The 22,410-nt window shown below is 35.4% G+C and overlaps 1 protein-coding gene across 1 annotated transcript in view; it reads right to left on the bottom strand.

Annotated features, from left to right (window-relative positions):
- The window catches only part of ZC3H12B (zinc finger CCCH-type containing 12B), a 230,602-nt gene that overhangs the window by 183,439 nt on the left and 24,753 nt on the right, over positions 1-22,410 (bottom strand). The window contains exon 2 of the mRNA XM_082444936.1: positions 17,331-17,495. The gene's annotated coding sequence lies outside the window, so the exon portion shown is untranslated. The remainder of the gene's footprint in view (positions 1-17,330; positions 17,496-22,410) is intronic.

Raw genomic sequence — 22,410 nt, 5'->3', positions numbered from 1 at the left:
TTGTCCATCCTTAAAACAGTGTCCTCACTGTCAGCTCTATATACATACATCACATACATTTACACTTTCACACTTTAGCAAGTAATAGTAACAGTTTACATTGCTTAATGCTTTGTAATTTGCTAAATGCTCTTCATGTGCTATCTTATTCAACCCTAGCAATGGTACTATGGGGTGGATGGCATCATCCCTGTTTTACAAATGAAGAAATAGACCCAGAGAGAGGGTTATTCATTCTGTTTTCTCTAATTAGACAATCTACAAGACCCATCTTTGGTATATATCTTCTGCGCAGAAAACATGGACTGATTAAGATCCAACTTGAATTCAGATCATAATTCTCTAAATTCCTATTGTACTTAAAGTATGTTCTATACATTTTGCTACTATAGTGTTATTTGTTCTTTGTCTTGTCCTGTGTGTTGTACAAAGAAATGTATAAATTTTGCAACCAATGGGCTTGAATACTTACCTTGCCACATACTAGCTGTGTGACTTGAGCAAGTTGCCTAAGTACTCTGAATCTGAGTCCCTCTATCTGTAAAATAAGTAAAACAATCCTTACCTCACATGCTAGTTTTGCTTAGCAAATAAGATAATGGATGTAAGTTATCTTTCCATGTCCCCTATCAGGCTATAAGCCCCGGAACAGCAGTGCTTATATCTTAAACCTCTGTTATTTCCCCAACAGAATTAGGTTAATAGTAAATATTTAAAACCTACCTTCCCATGAACTAGAAAGTTTTGGAATGCACGTTTGAAGAACAGTAGGCTACTTCATAACACATATAGCCTCATTTTCTAGTGTCTTTGACTCTAATATACCTAAATCTCTTTTGCTGGATCTGATTAAAACTTTAATATGCTAATTAGCAGGTTAATGGCTTTCACATTTACAAACCATTTACTCATCAGATAAACGGAGTCTCTTTAATTTTAATGCATAGGAACTAGAGAAACTACACATTTTCTGAAATCATTATTAATAATGATTTTAGACACTGAACGGGAGCAGAATACATGACCTTAAATTATGCCAGGTTGGCATGTGGATTATTTTGAGCTGAAGGCAATCAAGACCCATCTGACTTAAGAAAAACTTTTACCTCATCATTAACTGCCTAAAATAATTTAGATAGGGGGCCGGGCTCAGAGAAACAGCTGTTACCAGAGGTAACTTTTATCTGAATGACCTATCTGTACATCAGGGCAAGTATCTAATAACAAAACATCTGCCCTTCTTACTGTCCTGTGACTTACCCTCCTCCTCTTTGAAGCACCAGGCCCCTATCCCATTCCTTAGCTCTGGATGGTGTATAAGCTTCAACTGCCAGACTTGCCCTTCAGTCCTATATTTTTATGGGACTACCATACATATTTAATTAAATTTATTTTTCTCCTGTTAATCTGTCATATCAATTTAATTACTAGACAAGTAAAGAGAACCGAGAAATTTACAGGAAATATTTTTCCTCCCTACAACATAAACTGTCTATTGGTGGCTTTTGCTGTTGCTGTGACACCAATAATAAGCAGCCACTCTATTCATTGACAAAGATAACTCACTTTAAACTCCTTAAAGCCTGCAATTATATTTATTGGGGAGGGGTTAATGGAAGAAGCATGGGAAAGTAAAAGTAGGGAGTACAGTATTTGCCAGAAAGGTTTATACTAACACAATGAATGTGATAGATGATCCTTAAATAAATGGATATCTTCTTATATACCATTCTTTATTCTTTCTCTCTCTGTTGCACACGTGAGGGTGAGAGCTCCAAATATTATATTTAAATAGACATTTTCTTCCAATGATCATAAAGTGCTTGAATGTGGTTAGCAGCTTCAGTCTCAAATGTGAATATTTTAAAAAATATTTTCAATTTTTATTCTTTATTTTTACTGTATATAAAACTAACTATTTCTTTAAATTCATTTTCTAGCTGAGTTCCACTTATTCAAAGCCTAGATAAAATCACCCATGAAGCTTGGTGTAGTAGAAAAAAACATTAGGCTTAGAGACAGACCAGAGTTGGATTTCTGGCTCTATCATATAATGGCTATGTGACTTTATGTAAACCTTTGAGTCTCAGTTTCTAAATTTATTATGTGAGGATAGTTGATGAAATGACATTATTCTGAGTCTCAAATAAGATGCTAGATCTTAAAATACTTTAAAAATGTAAAGGTTTACATTAATTATACCCCAATAAAGCTACTAATGTAATTGAATGTTTATTATAACATAATGCAGAAATAATTTGTGTAATTGTACTTTTCCTTTTGAGGTGTAAAATGGCATCCTAAAATGTATACAGTTTGAATATTTTTATTATAATTAAAAATAGAATCACAGAATGTCAATGTTGAAATACACCTTGGAGCTAATCTGGTCCATCTCACTTCACTGTATAGAGGGGAACTTTGAGGCCAAGAGGGAAAAGGGACTTGCCTTAGGTTATGCAATTAGTCAGTAGTGAAACCAAGATTGGAAATCTGGTCTCCTTCCTGCCCAGTGCCTTTCCTACTCTACTACAATGCCTCACTGGATTGGTCTTTTTAGGTTTTGTTATGAAACTACTGTCCATCCCCAAATTTCCCTTTATTGCCCTCAATCAAGATATTGATATGCATTGTTAAGCAGGATTCTCCTTGAGGAAAGATCACTTTACATGAAGAAAATAACTTAGCAGTCAATTCTTCCATACATTTAAAAATCTTCCTGCCAGTATCTTGGCAACTACTGCATAGATCCTGGATCAATAGGTAGGAAAGTCAAGAAATGTGATCCAACTGGGAGGCATGCTACTCTTTCTCAGGGATATGCAGGTCTTGGCCTTTCTGGGAGCAACAAAGAGAAAAAAGTTACCAACTAGCACAGTGGTAAGTGTTCCATTAGTGTTCATTTGATTCCCTTTCCCCTGACATTGTGATAGAATTTTATTATCTACAAAGTATGTTCACATTTATTACCTCAAATTATTCTCACACCAACTGCATGAGGTAGGGATTATTATCCCCATATTACAGATGAGAAAATTGAAGTTCACATAGATTAAATGAATTATCCAAATTTACATGGTAAATAAGAGGCAGAACTGAGATTTCAATTCAGATTGTCTGTCTTCAAATCAAAGGATCTTGCCCATAAACCACAGTTGCTGTAATTTTGGCATACTTAATGAATTCTGAAAAATATTATTAAGGATGTAATTAAAAGTTAATGAATACCATGCAGAAGAAGTTCTAAAGGCTGTAACTTAAAATAGACAAATATTTCCACCTTCCTTTGAAACTACATGAACATTTCTAAATTATAAAAATAAAAGAGGCTTAACTAATCAAGTGTCCTAAAGTATGTGACATGAGTCTAGAACCAGTCAGAGCAAACTGCAGGAGACCGGGTCAAGATGGCAGAGTAGAAGGACATGCTCTCTCTCCCTCTTGGGAGAGCACTGGAATCACAACTAACTGTTGAACAATCATCAACAGGAAGACACTGGAACTCACCAAAAAATATACCCCACATCCAAAGACAAAGGAGGAGCCACAATGAGGTGGTAGGAGGGGCACAATCACCATAAAATCAAATCTCATAACAACTGGGTGGGTGACTCACAAACTGGAGAACAATTATACCACAGAAGTCCACCCATTGGAGTGAAGGTTCTGATCCCAACGTCAGGCTTTCCAAGCTGGGGGTCGGGCAATGGGAGGAGGAATTCCCAGAGAATCAGAATGTGAAGGCCAATGGGATTTGACTGCAGGAAATTGACAGGACTGGGGCAAACAGAGACTCCATTCTTGAAGGGCACACACAAAGTAGTGTGCACATCAGGACCCAGGGGAAAGGAACAGTGACCCAAGAGAAGACTGAACCAGACCTACCTGCTAGTGTTGGAGGGTCTTCTGCAGAGATGGGGGGTGGCTGTGGTTTACCATGGGGACAAGGACAATGGTAGCAGAAGTTCGGTGAAGTATCCCTTGGTGTGAGCCCTCCCAGACTCTGCCACTAGCTCCACCAAAGAGCCTAGAGGCTCCAGTGCTGGGACTGCTCAGGTCAAACAATCAACAGGGAGGGAACTCAGCCCCTCCCATCAGCAGACAAGGGGATTAAAGTTTTACTGAGCTCGGCCCACCAGAGCAACATCAAGCACTACCCACCACCAGTCCCTCCCATCAGGAAGCTTGCACAGGCCTCTTAGATAGCCTCATTCACCAGAGAGCAGACAGCAGAAACAAGAAGAACTACAATCCTGCAGCCTGTGGAATGAAAACCACATTCACAGAAAGATAGACAAAATGAAAAGGCGGAGGACTATGTATGAGATGAAGGAAAAATATAAAACTCCAGAAAAACAACTAAACAAAGTGAAGATAGGTAACCTTCCAGAAAAAGAAATCAGAATAATGATAGTGAAGATGGTCCAGGACCTCGGAAAAAGAATGGAGGCAAAGATCAAGAAGATGCAAAAAATGTTTAACAAAGACCTAGAAGAATTAAAGAAAAAACACAGAGAAGAATTAAAGAGCAAAAAACCAGAGATGAATAATACCATAACGGAAATGAAAAATACACTAGAAGAAATCAATAGCAGAATGACTGAGGCAGAAGAATGGACAAGTGACCTGGAAGACAGAATGGTGGAATTAATTCCATGGAAAAGAATAAAGAAAAAAGAATGAAAAGAAATGAAGACACCTAAGAGACATCTGTGACAACATTAAATGCACCAACATTCACATTATAGGGCTCCCAGAACAAGAGAGAGAGAAAGGACCCAATAAAATATTTGAAGATATTAGAGTCGAAAACTTCCCTAACATAGGAAAGGAAATAGCCACCCAAGTCCAGGAAGGGCAGAGAGTCCCAGGCAGGATAAACCTAAGGAGAAACAAGCTGAGTCACATAGTAATCAAATTGACAAATATTAAAGACAAAGAAAAATTATTAAAAGCAACAAGGGAAAAATGACAAATAACATAAAAGGGAACTCCCATAAGGTTAACAGCTGATTTGCCAGCAGAAACTCTACAAGCCAGAAGGGAGTGGCACGATATATTTAAAGTGATGAAAGGGAAGAACCTACAACCAAGATTACTCTATGCAGTAGGGATCTCATTCAGATTCAACAGAGAAATCAAAACCTTTACAGACAAGCAAAAGCTAAGAGAATTCAGCACAACCAAACCAGCTCTACAACAAATGCTAAAAGGACTTCTCTAAGTGGGAAACACAAGAGAAGAAAAGGACCTACATAAAACAACCCAAAACAATTAAGAAAATGTTAATAGTAACATACATATCAATAATAACCTTTAATGTGAATGGATTAAATGCTCCAACCAAAAGACAGGCACACTGAATGGATAGAAAAACAAGACCCATATACATGCTGTCTACAAGACACCCACATCAGGCCCAGGGACACATACAGACTGAAAGAGAGGGGATGGAAAAAGATATTCCATGCAAGTGGAAATCAAAAGAAAGCTGGAGTAGCAATACTCATATCAGATAAAATAAACTTTAAAATAAAGAATGTTACAAGAGACAAGGAAGGACACTGCATAATGATCACGGGATCAGTCCAAGAAGAAGATATAACTATTATAAATATACATGCACCCAATATAGGAGCACCTCAATACATAAGTCAGATGTTAACAGCTATAAAAGAGGAAATTGACAGTAACACGATAATTGTGGGGGATTTTAACACCTCACTTATACCAATGGATACATTATCCAGACAGACAATTAATAAGGAAACACAAGCTTTAAATGACATAATAGACCAGAGAGATTTAATTGATAATTGCAGGGCATTCAATCCGAAAACAACATATTACACTTTCTTCTCAAGTGCACATGAAACATTCTCCAGGATAGATCATATCTTGCATCACCATTCAAGCTTTGGTAAATTTAAGAAAATTAAAATCATATCAAGCATCTTTTCTGAACACAGTGTTCTCAGATTGGAAATAAATTACAGGAAAAAAAATACTTAAAACACAGAGACACATGGAGGCTAAACAATACATTACTAAATATCCAAGAGATCACTGAAGATATCAAGAGGAAATCAAAAAATACCTAGAGACAAATGACAATGAAAACACGATGATCCAAAACCTATGGGATACAGCAAAAGCACTTCTAAGAGGGAAGTTTATAGCTTTACAAGCCTAGCTCAAGAAACAAGAAAAATCTCACACAATCTAAACATACACCTAAAGGAACTAGAGAAAGAGGAACAAACAAAACCCAAAGTTAGTAGAAGGAAAGAAATCATAAAGATCAGAGCAGAAATAAATGTAATAAAAACAAAGAAAATAATAGCAAAGATCAATAAAACTAAAAGCTGGGTCTTTGAGAAGATAAACAAAATTGATAAACCTTTAGCTAGACTCATCCAGGAAAAGAGGGAGAGGACTCAAGTCAATAACATTAGAAACGAAAAAGGAGAAGTTACATTGGACATTGTGGAAATACAAAGCATCTTAAGAGACTAATACAAGCAACTCTATCCCAATTAAATGGACAACGTGGAAAAAATGGACAAATTCATAGAAAGGTATAACCTTCCGAGACTGTACCAGGAAGAAACAGAAAATATGAACAGAAGAGTCACAAGTAATGAAGTTGAAACTGTGATTAAAACTCTTCCAACAAGCAAAAGTCTAGGATCAGGTGGCTTCACAGGTGAATTATATCAAACATTTAGAGAAGAGCTAACACCCATCCTTCTCAAAATCTTCTGAAAAACTGCAGAGGAAGGAACACTCCCAAACTCATTCTAGGAGGTCACCATCACCCTGATACCAAAACCAGACAAAGATACTACAAAAAGACAAAATTAGAGACCAGTATCACTGATAAATATAGATGCAAAAATCCTCAACAAAATACTAGCAAACAGAATCCAACAACACATTAAAAGGATCATATATTATGATCAAGTGGGATTTATCCCAGGGATGCAAGGATTCATCAATATACGCAAATCAAACAATGTGACACCCTATATTAAATACTGAAGATAAAAAAATGATCATGTCAATAGATGCATAAAAAGATTCTGAAAAAATTCAACCCCGATTTATGATAAAAACTCTCCAGAAAGTGGGCATAGAGGGAACCTACCTCAACATAATAAAGGACATATTTGACAAACACACAGCAAACATCATTCTCAATGGTGAAAAACAGAAAGCATTTCCTCTAAGATGAGGAGCAAGACAAGGATGTCCTTTCTCACCACTATTGTTCAACATAGCTTTGGAAGTCCTAGCCTCAGCAATCAGAGAAGAAAAAGGGATAAAAGGAATCCAAATCAGAAAAGAAGAAGTAGAGAGGGCAGACAGCAGAAGCAAGAAGAACTACAATCCTGCAGCCTGTGGAACAAAAACCACATTCACAGAAAGATAGACAAGATGAAAAGGGAGAGGGCTATGTACCAGATGAAGGAACAAGATAAAACCCGAGAAAAACAACTAAAGGAAGTGGAGATAGGTAACCTTCCAGAAAAAGAATTCAGAATAATGATAGTGAAGATGATCCAGGATCTCGGAAAAAGAATGGAGGCAAACATCGAGAAGATGCAAGAAATGTTTAACAAAGACCTAGAAGAATTAAAGATCAAACAAACAGAGATGAACAATACAATAACTGAAATGAAAGCTACACTAGAAGGAATCAACAGCAGAATACCTGAGGCAGAAGAACGGATAAGTGACCTGGAAGACAGAACGGTGGAATTCACTACTGTGGAACAGAATAAAGAAAAAAGAATGAAAAGAAATGAAGACAGCCTAAGAGACCTCTGGGACACCATTAAACCTAAAAACATTCACATTATAGGGGTCCCAGAAGGAGAAAAGAGAGAGAAAGAACCAGAGAAAATATTTGAAGAGATTACAGTCGAAAACTTCCCTCACATGGGAGAGGAAAGAGCCACCCATGTTCAGGAAGCACAGAGAGTCCCATACAGGATAAACCCAAGGAGAAACAGGCTGAGAAACATAGTAATCAAAATGGCAAAAATTAAAGACACAGAAAATTTATTGAAAGCAGCAAGAGGAAAACAAAAAATAACATACAAGAGAACTCCCATAAGGTTAACAGCTGAATTCTCTGCAGAAACTCTACAAGCCAGAAGGGAGTGGCATGATATACTTAAAGTGATGAAAAGGAAGAACCTACAACCAAGATTACTCTACCCAGCAAGGATATCATTCAGATTCGATGGAGAAAACAAAAGCTTTAAAGACAAGCAAAAACTAAGAGCATTCAGCACCACAAAACCAGCTCTACAACAAATGCTAAAGGAACTTCTCTAAGTGAGAAACACAAGGGAAGAAAGGACCTACAAAAACAAACACAAAACAATTAAGAAAATGGTCATAGGAACATACATATCGATAATGACCTTAAACGTGAATGGATTAAATGCTCCAACCAAAAGACACAGGCTTGCTGAATGGATACAAAAAAACAAGACCCATATACATGCTGTCTACAAGAGACCCACTTCAGACCTAGGGACACATACAGATTGAAAGCGAGGGGATGGAAAAAGATTTTCCTTGCAAATGGAAATCAAAAGAAAGCTGGAGTGGCAATACTCACATCAGATAAAATAGACTTTAAAATAAAGGCTATTACAAGAGACAAGGAAGGACTCTACATAATGATCAAGGGATCAATCCAAAAAGAAGATATAACAATTATAAATATATATGCACCCAACATAGGAGCAACTCAATACATAAGGCAACTGCTAACAGCTATAAAAGAGGAAATTGACAGTAACACAATAATAGTGGGAGACTTTACCACCTCACTTACACCAACGGACAGATCATACAAAATGAAAATAAATAAGGAAACAGAAGCTTTAAATGAAAAAATAGACTACATAGATTTAATTGATATTTATAGGACATTCCATCCAAAAACAGCAGATTACACTTTCTTCTCAAGTTCGCACGGAACATTCTCCAGGATAGATCACATCTTGGGTCACAAATCAAGACTTAGTAAATTTAAGAAAATAGAAATCATATCAAGCATCTTTTCTGACCACAACACTATGAGATTAGAAATGAATTCCATGGAAAAAAACGTAAAAAACACAAACACATGGAGGCTAAACAATACGTTACTAAACAACCAGAGATCACTGAAGAAATCAAAGAGGAAATCAAAAAATACCTAGAGACAAATGACAATGAAAACACGGCAATCCAAAACCTAGGGGATGCAGGAAAAGCAGCTCTAAGAGGGAAGTTTATAGCAATACAGCCTACCTCAAGAAACAGGAAACATCTCAAATAAACAACCTAACCTTACACCTAAAGGAACTAGAGAAACAAGAACAAACAAAACCCAAAGTTAGCAGAAGGAAAGAAATCATAAAGACCAGAGCAGAAATAACTGAAATATAAACAAATAAAACAATAGCAAAGTTCAGTAAAATTAAAAGCTGGTTCTTTGAGAAGATAAACAAAGTTGATAAACCATTAGCCAGACTCATCAGGAAAAAGAGGGAGAGGACTCAAATCAATAAAATTAGAAATGAAAACGGAGAAGTTACAAGAGACAAAGCAGAAATACAAAGCATCCTAAGAGACTACTATAAGCAACACTACACCAATAAAATGGACAACGTGGAAGAAATGGACAAATTCTTAGAAAGGTATAACCTTCCAAGACTGAACCAGGAAGAAATAGAAATTATGAACAGACAAATCACAAGTAAAGAAATTGAAACTGTGATTAAAATTCTTCCAACAAACAAAAGTCCAGGACCAGACGGCTTCACAGGTGAATTCTATCAAACATTTAGAGAAGAGCTAACACCTATCTTTCTCAAACTCTTCCAAAAAATTGCAGAGGAAGGAACACTCCAAAACTCATTCTATGTGGCCACCATCACCCTGATACCAAAACCAGACAAAGGTACTACAAAAAAAGAAAATTACAGACCAATATCACCAATTAATAAAGATGCAAAAATCCTCAGCAAAATACTAGAAACAGAATCCAACAACACATTAAAAGGATCATACTCCATGATCAAGTGGGATTTATCCCAGGGATGCAAGGATTCTTCAATATACGCAAATCAAACAATGTGATACAGCATACTAACAAACTGAAGAATAAAAACCATATGATCCTCTCAATAGACGCAGAAAAAGCTTTTGACAAAATTCAACACCCATTTATGATAAAAACTTTCCAGAAAGTGGCCATAGAGGAAACCTACCTCAACATAATAAAGGCCATGTATGACAAACCCACAGCAAACATCATTATGAATGGTGAAAAACTGAAAGCATTTCCTCTAAGATCAGGAACAAGACAAGGATGTCCACTCTCACCACTATTATTCAACATAGTTTTGGAAGTCCTAGCCAGAGAAGGCACTCAGAGAAGAAAAAGAAATAAAAGGAATCCAAATCGGAAAAGAAGAAGTAAAGCTGTCACTGTTTGCAGATGACATGATACAATGCATACAGAATCCCAAAAATGCCACCAGAAAACTACTAGAGCTAATCAGTGAATTTGGTAAAGTTGCAGGATACAAAATTAATGCACAGAAATCTCTTGCATTCCTATACACTAATGATGAAAAATCTGAAAGAGAAATTAAAGAAACACTCCCATTTACCATTGCAACAAAAGGAATAAAATACCTAGGAATAAACCTACCTAGGGAGACAAAAGACCTGTAGGCAGAAAACTATAAGACACTGATGAAAGAAATTGAAGATGATACCAACAGATGGAGAGATATACCATCTTCCTGGATTGGAAGAACCAATACTGTGAAAATGACTATACTACCCAAAGCAATCTACAGATTCAATGCAATCCCTATCAAATTACCATTGCATTTTTTACAGAACTAGAACAAAAAATCTTAAAATTTGTATGGAGACACAAAAGACCCTGAATAGCCAAAACAGTCTTGAGGGAACAAAAACGGAGGTGGAGGAATAAGACTCCCTGACTTCAGACTATACTACAAAGCTACAGTAATCAAGACAATATGGTACTGGCACAAAAACAGAAACATAGATCAATGGAACAAGATAGAAATCCCAGAGATAAACCCACGCACATATGGTCAACTAATCTATGACAAAGGAGGCAAGGATATACAATGGAGAAAAGACAGTCTTTTCAATAAGTTGTGCTGGGAAAACTGGACAGCTACATGTAAAAGAATGAAATTAGAACACTCCCTAAAACCATACACAAAAATAAACTCAAAATGGATTTGAAACCTAAATGTAAGACTGGACACTATAAAACTCTTAGAGGAAAACATAGGAAGAACACTCTTTGACATAAATCACAGCAAGATCTTTTTTGATCCACCTCCTAGAGTAATGGAAATAAAAACAAAAATAAACAAATGGGACCTAATTAAACTTCAAAGGTTTTGCCCAGCAAAGGAAACCATAAACAAGACGAAAAGACAACCCTCACAATTGGAGAAAATATTTGCAAACGAATCAATGGACAAAGGATTAATCTCCAAAATATATAAATGGCTCATGCAGCTCAATAGTAAAGAAACAAACAACGCAATCCAAAAATGGGCAGAAGATCTAAATAGACATTTCTCCAAAGAAGACATACAGATGGCCAAGAAGCACATGAAAAGCTGCTCAACATCACTGATTAGCAGAGATATGCAAATCAAAAATACAATGAGTTATCACCTCACACTGGTCAGACTGGCCATCATCAGAAAATCTAGAAACAACAAATGCTGAAGAGGGTGTGGAGAGAAGGGAACCCTCTTGCACTGTTGGTAAGGAATGTAAATTGATACAGACACTATGGATAACAATATGGAGGTTCCTTGAAAAACTAAAAATAGAATTGCCATATGATCCAGCAATCCCACTACTGGGCATATACCCAGAGAAAACCATAATTCAAAAGACGCATGCACCCCAATATTCATTGCAGCACTATTTACAATAGCCAGGTCATGGAAGCAAACTAAATGCACATTGACAGACAAAAAGGTAAAGAATTTGTGGTACATATATACAATGGAATATTACTCAGCCATAAAAAGGAACGAAATTGGGTCATTTGTTGAGATGTGGATGGACCTAGAGACTGTCATACAGAGTGAAGGAAGTCAGAAAGAGAAAAACAAATATCGTAAATTATCGCATGTATGTGGAACCTAGAAAAATGGTACAGATGAACCAGTTTGCAGGGCAGAAGTTGAGACACAGATGTAGAGAACAAACGTATGGACACCAAGGGGGGAAAGCCGCAGAGGTGTGGGGATGGTGGTGTGATGAATTGGGCCATTGGTATTGACATGTATACACTGATGTGTGTAAAATTAATGACTAATAAGAACCTGCTGTATAAAAAAATAAAGTAAACTTCAAAAATTAAAAAAAACTAATACTAAACTTTCATTGGGTTATTTGTATGGAAATATGTTAATATAAATGTTTCAGGCATTACATGAAATTCCTATAAATCTTATATGTTCTGGTATAATGTTATAAGTCATAATTCTAGTTATTATTTTAAAATGTATATCTCAGAAATAACTAAATTTCCTTGTCAATTGCATTATTATGAACTTTCATCAAATCTTTAACTGTGGTCATTTGTAAGTCTTTTGCCATTTACAGACAGATCTGGGTGTACTCTGATGCTTTTGCAAAAGTGTTCCCATAAAAAGTTTTCATCTTCAAGGAATTCATGGAAAAGACTCTGACAGGCACAGGTTTCTTGTAATTGACTATACTGCTGAACTAAATGAATAAGCATTTTCAGAACTCTAATGGAAAACTGATGAATTCATAAAAGTGCTAAAAAAGATCAATATGAAAAAATAATTAATTACAGGGGACCGAATGAACTGATGAGGATTATTATAATTTTTGTGATTTTCTCTTTGAATAGTAATTTAAAAAGTAATGCCACAATGAATATACATGTACATTAAAAAAAGTGCATTCAGAAAAAAAAAGAAAAGAAAAGAAGAAGTAAATCTGTCACTGTTTGCAGACGGCATGATACCATACATAGATAACCCTAAAGACACCCCCAGAAAACTACTGGAGCTAATCAAAGAATTTGGTAATGTTTCAGGATACAAAATTAAAGCACAGAAATCACTTGCATTTGTATACACAAAGAGTGATATATCAGAAAGAGAAATTAAGGAAACAATCCCTTTTACCATTGCAACAAAAAGAATAAAACACCTAGAAATAAACCGACCTAAGGAGGTAAAATGCCTGTACTCAGAAAATTAAAAGCACTGATGAAAGAAATCAAATATGACATAAACAGAGAGATATACCATGTTCCTGGATTGGAAGAATCAATATTGTGAAAATGACTATACTACCCAAAGCAATCTACAGATTCAATGCAATCACTGTCAAATTACCAATGGCATTTCTTACAGAACTAGAACAAAAAAATCTTAAAATTTGTATGGAGACACAGAAGACCCAAATATCCAAAGCAGTCTTGAGAGTAAAAATTGGAGCTGGAGGAATCAGACTCCCTGACTTCACACTATACTACAAAGCTACAGTAAACAGGACAGTATCATACTGGCACAAAAACAGAAATATAGATTAACAGAACAGGATAGAAAGCCCAGAGATAAACCCATGCACCTATGGTCAAGTAATCTTTGAAAAAGGAGGCAAGTATATACAATGGAGAAAAGACAGTCTCTTCAGTAAGTGGTGCTGGGAAAACTGGACAGCTACATATAAAAGAATGAAATTAGAACACTTCCAAACACCATACACAAAAATAAACTCAAAATGGATTAAAGCCCTAAATGTAAGGCCAGACACTATAAAACTCTTAGAGGAAAACATAGGAAGAACACTCTTTGACATAAATCACAGCAAGATCTTTTTTTTTTAAACATCTTTATTGGAGTATAACTGCTTTACAATGGTGTGTTACTTTCTGCTTTATAACAAAGTGAATCAGCTATACACATACATATATCCCCATATCTCCTCCCTCTTGCGTCTCACTCCCACCCGCCCTATCCCACCCCTCTAGGTAGTCACAAAGCACGGAACTGATCTCCCTGTGCTATGTGGCTGCTTCCCACTATCTACCTATTTTATATTTGTAGTATATTTAAGTCCATGCCACTCTCTCACTTCATCCCAACTTACCCTTCCCCCTCCCCATGTCCTGAAGTCCATTCTCTATGTCTGCATCTTTATTCCTGTCCTGCCCCTAGGTTCTTCAGAACTTTTTTTTTTTAAGATTGCATATATATGTGTTAGCATACGGTATTTGTTTTTCTCTTTCTGACTTACTTCACTCTGTGTGATAATCTCTAGGTCCATCCACCTCACTACAAATAACTCAAGTTCATTTCTTTTTATGGCTGAGTAATATTCCATTGTATATATGTGCCACATCTTCTTTATCCATTCATCTGTCGATGGACAGTTAGCTTGCTCCCATTTCCTGGCTATTGTAAATAGTGCTGCAATGAACATTGTCTTACATGACTCTTTTTGAATTATGGTTTTCTCTGGGTATATGCCCAGTAGTGGGATTGCTGGGTCGTATTGGAGTTCTATTTTTAGTTTTTTAAGGAACCTCCATGCTGTTCTCCATAGTTACTGTATCAATTTATATTCCCACCAACAGTGCAAGAGGGTTCCTTTTTCTCCACACCCTCTCCAGCACTTATTGTTTGTAGATTTTTTGATGCTGGCCATTCTGAGTGGTGTGAGGTGATACCTCATTGTAGTTTTGATTTTCATTTCTCTAATTATTAGTAATGTTGAGCACCCTTTCATCTGTTTGTTGGCAATCTGTATATCTTCCCTGGAGAAATGTCTATTTCGGTCTTCTGCCCATTTTTGGATTGGGTTGTTTGTTCTTTTGATATTGAGCTGCATGAACTGCTTGTAAATTTTGGAGATTAAGCCCTTGTCAGTTGCTTCATTTGCAAATATTTTCTCCCATTCTGAGGGTTGTCTTTTCGTCCTGTTTATGGTTTCCTTTGCTGTACAAAAGCTTTTAAGTTTCATTAAGTCCCATTTGTTTATTTTTGTTTTTATTTCCATTTCTCTAGGAGGTGGTCAAAAAGGATCTTGCTGTGATGTATGTCATAGAGTGTTCTGCCTATGTTTTCCTCTAAGAGTTTTATTGTGTCTGGCCTTACATTTAGGTCTTTAATCCATTTTGAGTTTATTTTTGTGTATGCTGTTAGGGAGTGTTCTAATTTCATTCTTTTACATGTAGCTGTCCAGTTTTCCCAGCACCACTTATTGAAGAGGCTCTTTTCTCCATTGTATAATCTTGCCTCATTTATCAAAAATGAGGTGACCATATGTGCGTGGGTTTATCTCTGAGCAGGAAGATCTTTTTTACCCACCTCCTAAAGTAATGGATATAAAAACAAAAATAAACAAATAGGACCTAATGAAACTTAAAATCTTTTGCATAGCAAAGGAAACTATAAACAAGATGAAAAGACAACCTTTAGAATGGGAGAAAATATTTGCAAAAGAATCAACGGACAAAGTATTAATCTCCAAAATAAACAGCTCATGCAGCTCAATATTAAAAAAACAAACAACCCAAACAAAAATGGGCAGTAGACCTAAGTAGACATTTATCCAAAGAAGACATACAGATGGCCAAGAGGCACATGAAAAGCTGCTCAACATCACTAGTTATTATAGAAATGCAAATCAAAACTACAGTGAGGTTTCACCTCACACTAGTTAGAATTGGCATCATCAGAAAATCTACAATCTGCAAATGCTGGGGAAGGTCTGGAGAAAGGGGAACCCTATTGCAATGGTGAGAATGTATATTGATATAGCCACTATGGAGAACAGTATGGAGGTTCCTTAAAAAACTAAGAATAGAATTACCATATGACCCAGCAATCCCCCTACTGGGCATATACCCAGAGAAAACCATAATTCAAAAAGACACATGCACCCCATATTCATTGCAGCACTCTTTACGATAGCCAGGTGATGGAACCAACCTAAATACCCATCGACAGATGAATGGATAAAGAAGATGTGGTACATATATACAATGGAATATTACTCAGCCATAAAAAGGAACGAAATTGGGTCATTTGTTGAGATGTGGATGGACCTAGAGACTGTCATACAGAGTGAAGTAAGTCAGAAAGAGAAAAGTATCGTATATTAATGCATATATGTGGAATCTAGAAAAATGTTACAGATGAACTGGTTTGCAAGGCAGAAATAGAGACACAGATGTAGAGAACAAGCATATGGACACCAAGGGGGGAAAGCGGAGGTGGTGGTGGTGGGGTGGTGGGATGAATTGTGAGATTGGGTTTGATATATATACACTAATATGTGTATAATAGGTAACTAATAAGAACCTGTTGTATAAAAAGTAAATAAATAAAATAAAAAGTTCCGAACAAACTGCATTGTTGCTTTAGCTAAATAAATTAAACAGATCTCAAAACGGAAGGCTTGATTTCTCCAGATACAAAGGATATACCTGCTCTGGAAAATTTGGTTTTTATTTACATAATATATGGAAATAATGCAGAAGAAAATAGGAAAAAATCACAACCAAATCTGTTCCATTAATGAGAATGGTTGCTTCTTTCGGTAGTGCTGGTTTTTCTTCAGTTGCATATATTGGGGTTGCTGAAGCATTTTCTAAATATACTATGTGAAAAACTTTCCTTGGAAAACTAAATTTAAGTAGAGGTACAATTCTTCATGAGAAAACCATGAAATGATATAGGGATAGTTTTCTCTTAGACATTTATTCCTCTCTAAATACAGTGTTAGAAGTCAGAGAGACCTGGTCTAAACACAACCCTGAGCTTAATAGGTATACGACCTTAGGAAAGTCAAATAATCTGTTCAAGACTGTTTTTTATGTGTAAAATAGAGATGGTAATAGTATGTACATCATAGGATTGTTATGAGGATTAAATGGGATAACACATGTAAAGCTCTTGGTACTTGATTAATAAAGCTCAATAAATGATAGTTTCTTTACTCTCACTCCCTCATATGGTGATTTCCCATTACAAAAGCTTACGTTTTTTTCAACCTGAGAAGTTAATCTTATTAGCTGTGTTCTTCAGATTTTCACTACTGCTTTGATAGCTCAACACTTCTGAAAGAAAGCTTAACTTTCTTAAAAAAGTAGCCTCAGATTTTTATACTATACAGATCATGAAAATGTTCTCACTATAGTTTTTCCAACACACGCAAACACACACACACACACTCGCCTCAACAACAATAACCACCGAAGTACTCACCTCTTAACATCTTATACATTTCCAATATCTGACAGAGATCTTCAGCAAGCTCAATTCTTCTTTGGAAGCATGTAGTCCACATCTGTATTTCCTACTTGTGTGGCTTATCCATTACAACATGGCTTTTGTCCTCTGTTGCTGTAGCAGGAATGTCGAGTCCAAAGCCTTAGGAAAGGGAGATTCCGATAGAATTGCATGAGCAGAAGGCAAACCTATGGTGAGAACTCAATAAGTTATCCTCTGAAACACATTTTACCCATTTAAATTTCAGTACTATAGTCAGGGCAGCAAGAGATTTGGATCTTAAAGATTGATAGTTCTTTTCAATAATTGTGCTAATCTGAGGTATAGCACTCTTTTACTCTCTTATATATATTGACACTCAGAATCTTCCACAGGTCTAAGAGAACTTATGTCATGACTGTGGATAAGACTCAGTCTTAAAAAAACAGTAGCTGAATTATGTGCACACACACACACATATATTTAAAAAAAGAAAAACACAGATGAACAGTGATTTTTTTAAAAACTACTTTATCTAGACTTTTCACTGAGTAGCAGAATGTTTCCAGATAGAGCCTATGTACAATATGCAGATATGGTATGACTATTTCCTCTTGTTAATATTCCCTGCAAAACAAAATAAGATCATAAATCTTAAATGACTACAATTTAGAATAAACATTAATTTCCTAATGACTTGAAGTGTATCAAATTTCTACCTTGAGGAGATTTTCTATCTTTCAGTTGGCTCACAGTCCAATTAACTAAAAAGTCACACATGCAGCTAATCAAGTTGACAGAAACAAGAAAAACACTTGGATAAGACTAGCTTTGAACCTTTTACCCATTTCCTTCTACCTCACTCCAAAAGAAATGAATGAATGATCTTTTTGGAAAATTTAAAATGCTAAATCATTACACTAATAACCAACTACCAACTTCTAATTTTAAGTAGTTCAAAACAGGCTTCCCATCTAGAAGTTAGAGCATTAAACCATGGTCCAGGAACAAAGTATGGTCTAACAAATGTTTGTGGAGATTCTTATCATTATCCTCACTTCCTAGCTTTGGGTATTTGCCCATTTCCTGAATATTAATAGTGTGGTGACTATATTTTTCAAACTCCAAATCAGGCTATAAGATCTGATAAATGAGGATTTTGTATTCCTTCTTGGTTCCAGACGCAATCCAGATGATGTAACTTTAATGTTGAAAAATTGGGACTTCTGGGACACTGTCATGGTTTGGAAGGATACTACGAAATAATGTTTGAATTTAGAATGTCTTGGAAATTTTGTTTACTGCATGAATAATCATGCAGTCATTAGTCATTGACTCAGTCACCTGAGTCAGTGACACTGGATAGGTGAAAAAAAATCAGTTTAAATTCAAGACAGGAGAAACTGGTATTATTTAACCTGAAATCATTAGAGAATATATCCCACAGTTCATTTAGACATATATGAATTTCAAGAAAATGGCATGTAGATTTATGCAAATAAGTCCAGGACCTTCTATAAGATGTGAAATATGTTCAAGAGTGAGGTGCTGTTCTAGAGTTGATACCCCACGTATATGTTATCAGGATCGCAGGGTTACTGCTCAACCTGACACCACCAATTTGTGGGAAAATATATTCCCATGAGGCACTGGCATCTGAGCTGGCCATACCAGCAAATATGTTGTTAGGTGTAGCTCCTTGTTGCCAGAGCTACCATGATGAAAGGGTCAACCTTGTTTACCCACATTTGCTCCTGAGAGAACCCCTTCTAATTTTACAGTTTTAGTGATTTAGAGCTTCAATAATACTACATTTGTGGGCAGCCAAGAAAAGGCTCACAATCTGCTTCTGGAGTCCAGAAGGACACTAAGAAGGATGTTCTCAGTAGCTTTCATTCTGCTATGCTAATCTTCTTGAGGACAGGGTGATTCTTATTCATTCCTAAATCCCCTGTTCTGAGCCTCACATATAATAGATGCTCCACAAATATATGCTAAATAGCTTATAAAATCCTCAAGGAAGGAAGCATTTTCCCCACCTTCCAAGCTTTTCTGTTTCCCTTCATCACTGAATAGCAGCTATTTCCTTGAGTTGACTGTCATCTTATAGGCAAGCAGGATAGGAAGCAATGTTTTGAGGTAGCAAATAATTATTATTTACACAATAATGCAAATGTGGATATGTGTCTTAGAGGAGCTGTTACTCATCTACCTTCCTGTGTGCCCAGGATGAAGGAGATACGTGGCACATTTCTAAGTGCCACCTGTGAAACTCACGGTCCTTAAAAGGAGCAGTAGTCTATTACAACTTGGCTGTTTAAGCTGCTTCCTTGTAGTGGGGTAAGAAGAAGCACAGTTGGTGAGTATTAACTATATATCCCCCTCAGAGTGAAATCTTGCTAGAGTACAGAAGGTGGTGAAGAGAGTTAAGAAAGTGTGTCAGTCTTTGCTAGCTTCCCAGAAATCTAATCTTCACAATGGTCTGACTGAAGGTGGGGGGAGGCATTGGGAGGGAGACAGAAAGAAAAAGCAAATCAAAATAAATATGATCTAAAAATAGCAAAGAACAAATACACAACAGAATCACAAGAATTTTCTAAATTTCATGAGCAAGTAAAAGGGCCACATATTAGGACAGATGACCACCGTAAGAAAGAAACAAGTCTCTATTAGAAAAAGCAGTCAAATCAGTAATCTTGTTTCCTATTTCTGCCATTTGGAAAGAAGAATCATTCACATTTGTACAGCTGATAAATCAGCTACCATTTTTTCCCTTGATGAGAAAAAATGCCCTTTCCCTTGTTTGAATATATATTCTTACATATGTATATACATACATATCTAATGTATATATATATTTCAGTATATATCCAGGAATATATCACTGCAATAGACAGTCCATATGTAGTAAATCATTAATTTAGGTTAAGCCAATAACAGCCAATCAGATCCAAATTGAGACTATAAAGTAGTCCAATGATTGACTTACTTTTGCATATTTTCTTTAATGGAATTAGATTTGTACAGTTTGTTTTGTTTTTACACAAATATTGCTAAACAAACAGAGACAAGAAATCTGAAAAATTTTGGAGCCCAACCTGCATGTATAAGTGGTAATCACGTTTTCTCATTAAAAAGATATGCTCCAATTGGAAGAACTTATTTGAGTTTGGCTGTGCAAGAGTAACAGATGGACTGGATATTTTAGTGCCCCAAATCTCTTATTTGAGTCCAGAATCCAAGCAATAGAATTCAAAGACTGAGCATAAATATTTTTGATGTGCTAAAAAGTAAACCATTGTGATGATATATTTGCCACCTCTTATCAAACACAAATCAACTTTCTTAGGATGTCAAATTACAATTATTACTTAGCACTTAAAGGAGCACTCAGGCTATAGCATTCTTTAATATGTAAAACATTAGAAGAAAAAAATTAAAATTTCTGAAAATATATTTTCATAGATTCAATCACAAAAATAAGTTAAAGGTGAATAAAAATGTCATACAAAAATTCCATATATTTATCTCATTTGAGTTTTAGAACCAATATATTAAGTAAAAAAGGTAAATATTATTTCTCCCATTACCTAATGAGGAAACTGAGGCCCTGAAATGTTATATGACTTATTCCATCTCATAAAACTCCACACTGGTAGAGCTAGACCTGGAATACAGGTCTTCTGATACCTACTACATTTTTTCTTCTGCCTTCTAGACCACTGCTGAGTACTATTCTACTGTATAGATATACTAGATTTTATTTATTCATTTACCTGTTGATGAACCTTTGGGCTTTTTCCAGTTTTGCAAATAAAGCTGCTATGAATATTTGTATATAAATCTTTGTGTGGACATATTTTCCATTTCTCTTGGTTAAATAACTAAGAGTGGAATGACTGGTTTATATGGTACTTCTATGTTTAAGAAGCCGCCAAACTTTTTCCCAAAGTAGTTGTATCAATTTACATTCTCACCAGCAGTGTCTGAATGACTTCTAGTCTCACTGCGTCCTTGCTAACATTTGGCAAGGTTAGGTTTTCTTTTCTTTATTTCTTTGTTTTTTTAATTTTTAGTCATTCTAATAGGTATGTAGTAGTATTTCATTGTGGTTTTAATTTGAATTTCTCTCATGATTAATGATATTGAACATCTATTCCTGTGCTTATTTGCAACTACTGTTTCTTTTATGGTGAAGTGTCTTTTCATATATTTTGCCCTTTTTTTAAAGTAGGCAATATTTTTTTATTAGTGAGCTTTTATTTCTATATATTTTTTAAGGGCAAGAGTAAATCATATTTTAGTTCAAAGATTTTACAAATCAGTAAAAAAATCTATGAATGTAAAACTATTACTATAGATAATGGGAACTATGCATTAACATCTTAATTTATACATGATGAAATCAAATGATAATAGTAACAGTAAAAGCAAACCAAAAATCGTCCAAAAATATGTGAGCAAAACAGCATTTTGTTTGTTTACAAAAATAGATATGTTCAAAAAGGTATTAGTCAGGATAAAGGACCAAGTTTGAAATAATTGGAGTTTGCTTATAAATATATCCTTGCTATTACACAATCAGTATAGAATCTAAAGGAGCTTATTTTTGCTACTGGGGAAAATAAACACAGAAATACATTCTTGACTCAACAATGAAAAAACTAACATGTTTTTTCTTAAGATAGCGCATACTAAAAAAATTAAATATTACTTTGCTTTCATTTATGATTAACTTGTCTCTATTTTACACAGTATTTAGTTTATATTTGAATAGTAATATATTTTACTTTTTAATTTTTTTAGAAAATCTGGCATTTACTGAGTAGAAAGTACTCTATTAGACACCCCTACATATTATTTCATTTAAAATTCCCAACAATCCTGTGAGCTATTCAGTCATTTTTAATTTAATTACATTTTAAAAATCTTTTTGGTTTGTCTTGTTTGGTTTCATTTTAATTTTTAATATAATTTTAAGGGTTATTTACCATTTACAGTTATTATAAAACATTAGCTATATTTCCCATTTTGAATAGTACCATGTTTTCATTGAAAGTATATGCTAATGATTTAT

The sequence above is a fragment of the Balaenoptera physalus genome (genome assembly GCF_965194825.1).
Source record: "Balaenoptera physalus genome assembly, chromosome: X".
In the NCBI taxonomy this organism is placed as follows: Eukaryota; Metazoa; Chordata; class Mammalia; order Artiodactyla; family Balaenopteridae; genus Balaenoptera; species Balaenoptera physalus.
Note: the sequence above shows the minus strand (reverse complement) of the source record. Positions and strands in the feature narration are given on the sequence as shown.